A 7,206-nucleotide genomic window follows, 5' to 3' on the forward strand; every position below is an offset into this window, starting at 1 on the left:
TCGACATATAACGTGCTTGGTAGAGACGCACTGTTTTTCTCAATGTTTCGTTTTAATAAATATCAATGGAAAAATACGTTGATGTATGTCCTATTTTGCCACAAAAGAACACTTTAGAACTGATATTTGTATTCGTGTGTGTAATTTAAAATCACGTGTTTATTTTTTCTTAATATAATGTCACTTTATATTATAAAGTTATATTATTTATGTACTACTCAGTATCCCGATGTTTCATCCGATGTTGAGCTTTGATTATGTTTGTATACACAGTTTACCATTTTAATTGACGTTTGATTTGACGCTGATCGCGTTTTGGTAATATCATATCCTAGTTGCCGTGGATACCGTTGCCGAGTGTGATAAGCACTATGCTGTAATGAGATGGTTTTGTCTGAGATGGTTTTGTCTGAGATGGAATTCGTTCATAGATTTGCTATAATTATAATTTTTCTTTTTTTATGAAAAATAAAATATCTTACATTTCCAATGCGCTAACAACATTGGGAACTATCTTAGTTCGCAATGTTGTTAGCGCATTATGTCTCTTGTGCCTGTAGTTACCCTCACCTTTCAAATCTAAACACAAAATACAAAGTACTGCTTTATAACCGAAGAATTTGTTATCAGTGGGTAGTTGCCTAGAGAAGCTTGCACAAAGTGCTACCTCCAAGTAAAAATAAAGATAGATGGAACTGTATTCAAGTTATTAATAAATTTTATTTACAGGGACTGATATTACACATTTTTGTTTTAGTTAACAATAAAACTGGACCCAATAATTTATTAATATGTATCCCGTTAACTCCTGTAAGTATCTAGTATACTTAAGGAAGTTAACAGGATAAAGATTAATCCAGTTAACTTCATAGTAGGTAATATTATAAAGAGGCTAAATTTGTTTGATGTCCCCTACATAATCATGTCCTAATCTCCGCAACTAAAGATCCAATTCTAATTCGAATCTAAATCATATTGATAGTATATAATTTTTTTTTTAATAAATTGCACTCGTTCGGAGCCCGGGTGGGTCACTAGTATATGTACATTTTATTATTACTTTAGTATCTATCTGCCTATAATGTTCCAGGTAAATTGAATGGGGGTGTAAGTGCTTTCATTGATAAAGTGCTGGGCTTCTTGTGTGGGCGATCAGTAAATGTAATAGTCAGTAAAGCCTTATTCGCATTTTGAACTAATTGATCAAAAAAAAAATAAAAAATAACTAGTCAAATAAATTGTATAGTTTATACCTAAAGACAATAAAGTTTTTTTAATAATATTGTCAGTTACATTTTTAATTTGTAAGTTACATTCTTAATTTTTGACCTTTGATTATGTAAAAAAAATACAAAATAGTGCGATATTTTTTTAATAATTTATATTTATTCATATAATTTTAAAAGTTATCGAATCGTTGTTTATAATTATAATACAATAAAATAACTGAATTCTGTCTCTATAATTTACTTACAGTGTATTCAATTTTCTAACAACTAAAGGTTAGGTTTTACATAAGTTATATGTTATCTATATGGAGCATAACAAATCTGATGTATAGGAAGTCTTAGATCTCGTCGCTTCAGTTCTAAGTGGTTCTCAGAGTTTTATAAATAATAACTAAGAGAAATTGACAACTTTTGTATCCACAATATCTGGCGAATAAAATCAATGAAATTTAAATATTTCGATCTTTAAAACATACTGCAATTAGTAATATATAATTTTTAAATTATATTAAAATTAAGAAATACCCAGTAGTTATTAATTAAACTATGAAAAGTAAGCATTTTTTTAATAATGAGCGACCCGCTTGATATTATAAATTCATACAACTATATAAATAAATGTTAAATAGCCAGGTATTTGTATCTCATTTGCGTATTGTTGTATTTCGTCCTTGAAGCTAAGCACATGCAAAAGAACGTGCACTATCAACGTGCGTCGACCTTCCACAACCTCGTGTTGATGCATGCCGCTACGGATTAAGCATCGAATACCTGCGCGTCCAATCACTAGACGAAAAATGTATCGTCAACTCTTGGAGTTCGGCCATACCTGAGCTGTCAAGCGAGAGGACGACGTTGGTATATAGATATATTTATCGCAGATAGAAGAATTGGAACTTAACCGAGAGTTTCGGCTTCAAATTTGTTCATGTAAAAGTTATATTTTGGAAAACCATTTGGAAGATATTCTGACAAATTTATATTTAACCCTTATCTTTGTCCAGTTTTAGTAATATCAATTAAATTTAGAGCGTTAAGCTACGTTATAGTAAAAAAATAACGAATGGCAGTAACATAAAAATATGTACACCGGTACATGATTTTAAAGGTCTAATTGTACATGACTAAATGTAAATCGGTCCAGAAATTTTTGATTTTGCGTGATACTTGAACAAAACAAAAATATAAGTTTGTGTGTGTTGAAATGTTCTGGGTATGCCGGCGAAGGTTCCGGGGCCAATATTTTTATTTTATGATGTTACATGTTGGTAAGTGGTCAACACCCTCCATAGACAATAGCGCTATAAGAAATATTAACCATTCTTTACAAGGCGCCACCAACCTTGGGACCCAAGATGTTATATACCTTGTGCACATCTCAGTAGTAGTAGTTACACTGGTCCCCTCACCCTCTAAACCGGAACACACTGACTATTCCTTGTATGCTTGACCTTAAACTACAGTGTATATGTTTCATGTCTTTATTATGCCCGTGTAACGCCGGGCGGTCGCTAGTCATTTAAATATAGATACTATTGTTTATTCTATATACATATTAGTGAAATCCATGACGCTTTAGATAAGTTTGAGCGTAAGTTCCTAACACGTGACTGACGTCGCACAATCACTTCTCGTTTACACGGGATGTATATCCTTTGTATTTGTACTAATTTATCATGTCCTGTTTCAATGAAATACAACGTGACACACTAATTGTAAGATTAATTTACAAATACTTATATGTGTAACTTTAATTGGTACTTTCGATTGTATGAAATATTATTAGAGTTTTCTGATTTAATAATATTTATTGGAACGAAGTGTTTTTATTGTAGAGTGAACTGGTAGATATCGTTTGCCAGATTTTGTTGTTGTTTTTTTTGTGTTTTTAATTCATACGGAATTTTTAATAACAATTTTTTTATTGTCATTTACTTATTCTCAAACGTTTTAAGCTTCGTTCCAATCAGGTATCCCTCTAGGACTACTAGGACTATGACTAGGACACCTCTTGTTTTTTTTTAAACATAATATGAATGTTATAATTTAAATAAAACAACTACTACACAAATCATGATTGAATAGTGGCAAATTCGTATTGATACTTACATTTTTTCCCCATAGACCGTAATTCTAATACTCTGAGTGAAAATTCACAAATTAAAGGCGTAAAATGTAATGAGTTATTACTCTAAGATAAATTACTTAGTACTAAATAATGAATAAAATAATTTAATATCATTAAATACTTGATAAGCGAATTGTTTATTGAAAGGTTTTTTTTGGCAATTTTTCATTATTTTATCAAGTTAACATGTGTTAAATATGTCTAATGCACTAAAATAATTCCCAAGCAGCTATTAGTACGGATATGTTCACAAATACCTAGCTATAAAATGTATTTTTTGTAATTATAAAGAAATTCTATAATGTCTGAAATGTTCGAGAGCTATCAATATAAATTAATAATAAATTAAAATCGAATGAATCGTTTATGTAACCCTAGTTAATTGTACAACGTGGAATTCTTCATGTAACCGCGGAAGTATCGCAGACGATCAATTAACCATTAGACAGTAAGTCGGCAGTCACGTTTGATACCATGCTACGCTTACAACGTGCCCCCTTTTATGTGACTGTTATACTCCTGAACGCTGCGAGTCGAGCGGCGATTGTTATTGAAGGTAACACAAAATGCACGTTGAGACGATGAATCATCATCACACAAAAGACGATACAACGCTGGCGATTCAATCATATACAGTCATATACAGCTATATATAGACTCTATAAATATGTATATACTTACATAAGTCTTTGGAGTTCGAATTTTACATTTTATATTACATTAGCAGCCTGTAAATTTCCGACTGCTGGGCTAAGGCCTCCTTTCCCTTTGAGAAGAAGGTTTGGATCATATTCCACCACGCTGCTCCAATGCGGGTTGGTGGAATACACATGTGGTAGAATTTCGTTGAAATTAGACACATGCAGGTTTCCTCACTACGTTTTCCTTCACCGCCGAGCACGAGATGAATTATAAACACAAATTAATCTCGGCTCAATAGTAGTTCAAATATGATGGTTATATTATTTTACTAGCCGCAGCCGCTTATTTGATTCCGCCCGCAGTTAGAACCACGTGAGAGATGGAAATTTTCATGATAATCTGGTAAGACGTAAAAGTGTAACCAATAAACAAAACTCGATTTCGCATTAATGATTAAAAGTTAGGTTATACATTTTTCATGTGTTTTAAAATTATATGTGTCATATCGAATTAATGTCAGTAGGGTCCAGATAAAAACTGAAATTTGTAGAAATTAATTGAAATATAGATCCTTTTTAAAATTTTCGATAATAATATTTAAAATATAAGTCTTCTAATAAAATCCAGTGTGTACAAATCGTTGTGTGTATAATAAGTATTTGTCGTTTTTTAAATCTTATATTATAATAGTCGATTCAGGAAGTTTGGTATAATATAAAAAATATTTAGCACTCAGGTTTACATTCTGTCTGTCGTCTGTTCTAAAGGATAAAATAACAATTATCTCATACCGGAATATTTAATTAAATTATATGACTTGTATTTCTTACAATTTGAAATCTTATAAGTTATATCCTGGTATAATAATAATAATAATCATTTATTTCATTACTAAAGGATAATTGAAGGAGCGGCGTTATTACTGACGCCTCAGTGTCGCGCGATCTCATTATTTCTCAACTACTTTACTTTTTAATTTTATTTATTCATATAATTTAAGTTAAATTACCTTTAGGATTTGTCTCTGGATAATACTTTGGCGACATTTATATTACGTTAGGTTCAAGCTATATATAAGTCCAAAGACAAAAAACAACAACGATGTGAAATAAGGGTGGAAAAATATTTGTCACTTATTGTGTGCATAAACATAAATTATCATGGGTTAACATCGGGGCAAATCAAAACAATCAATTATATAATATGTATTTTAAATAATCTTATTTTAAGTTTTTAATATGATTGTACGTGTAGGCAAATTTTTACAAAAAGGTTTTATTTTTTTAATAAAAATACCAATCGTGTATTCGATTGGATAACTCAATTGTTGTTCAGAATTCTAACTTTCAAGAATGACGAACTTCTATATAAACTTTCATTATAAATTTTACCCGCTTATAAGATTATGAATATAAATTTTACCCTTTACAAGTTAGCTTGATCTTTTTGACAGACGGGCTAGTGATGTGAAACAGAATATATCTAATATACAGGTTAATAATAATATTACAGGGTTATTTTTGGTCCTCCCGGCAAATTTAAATAGGTGGTTCAGACCATGAATGTAAAGAACTTTTAGAAGAAGAAGCCCCCTTTCGTAACAATAATATAACAATGATCTATATTAATGATTTTATTGTAATCGATATTTGTAACAGTTACTGCCTGTTTCGTGTCCCATCCGTCCGACTGATGTAACATTGTAACACAAAGCAATAAAAAATCTTAATATTTTCGGATAACGCTTGAATCTTTAGGGACTTTTGTGTCAAATATATTTTTTAAATATTTTTACAATTTTTAAAATCATTAAATCGAGAAAATTATATGTTCGTCATTGCAAAGTTATGTCGATCAGAAAAATTTACATCTGTCAAAAAGATCAAGCTAACTTGTAGAGGGTGTAGGATATTAATTAAAAAAAAAAACATTCTTAATGGTTATCTACGTTTCATAAGGAATTACTGCCAAATTTCATCACACTATTATTTACAAACATCAAATAAATTTAGTATATATTAAATCTGTGCTAAGTTTTTATTTCACTCATAGGTATTATTTTAGTTATATAAACTATTCATTTATTACATAAGAGCGTTACAAAGTTCAAACAGTATAATTATAGCAATATTATATACGTATATACATATGTACAAAATATTATTTTTATAGAAACATTGACAAGAATAACTTGTAACACAAAGATTCGATTCGCAAAATTCAATAACTGTAAAATACTTTTATGTATTTTAGTCAGGTTGATTAGTTTAGTGATTGTGCAACAGGATCGGCGCAATTGGCTGTGACTAGAATTTGAATGTTTCAGAATTCGATGAAATATTTATTTGTACTGGTGGGCCAAGACCCTCATCTCTCTTAATAATAGGGCTCGGTGTCTATGAATATAGATATTGCAGTATATCCGACACGTGCTGGCTTCATAACAATGTTTTCCATAACAAAGCGCGAGTAAAAAATTATAATCACAAATTTAGCACATGAAAAATCTATGGTACTATACTGGAGGCTAAAGCAACCGAAGAAGTGAGGGTCTTCCTGCTTGGCCTATGGGCCGAGTTGGGTACGGGCCTCGAGGCTTGCCTCCTAACCCGGGCATGTCCTCAGCGGTAGCACGCAGCTACCGCGTCATGGTATTCTGACCCGATGGGTCAGGGTCCAATGGACCCAGTGGTATATCCGATGTTGGTAGGTTTAGTCCGAGTGGGGGTCAAATCCGAGTGGTTGTCATATCCGGTGGTAGCGTCGTCCTATTGTTGCTCCAAACCGTCTTCGTCGATGCCTGCGTCGGGGCTGGTGGTCGGCGATAGCAGGAGCTCACGAGGTTGAGGACGCCCGTCAGGTGGTCTTGCGTGTAATGGGGCAATACCGTGGAGGTGTCTGCACGCACTGTTGTCCGCTCTTGCGAACATAGTGCGTGTGAGATGGCGGACGAACTCCTCCACGGCAGGCGTCCTGGTGTCTTTCGGAGCTCCAACTATGAGACGCAGGCATCGGTTCTGCTGGATCTGTATCCTCCGTCTCTGGCTCGCCGAGCATAGGGCAAACCAGGCGGGGGCCGCATACGTCAAACGCGAGCGGACGTAGGTACCGTTGATCCTCAGTTTGGTCTTCAGTGAGAGGCGGGATGTGAAGACGGTGTGCAACTTCGACCGGGCCGCCGCAGCATGGTTCACCGCCCGATTAACG

Source organism: Vanessa tameamea, chromosome 20 (assembly GCF_037043105.1).
Source record: "Vanessa tameamea isolate UH-Manoa-2023 chromosome 20, ilVanTame1 primary haplotype, whole genome shotgun sequence".
NCBI classification, from domain to species: domain Eukaryota; kingdom Metazoa; phylum Arthropoda; class Insecta; order Lepidoptera; family Nymphalidae; genus Vanessa; species Vanessa tameamea.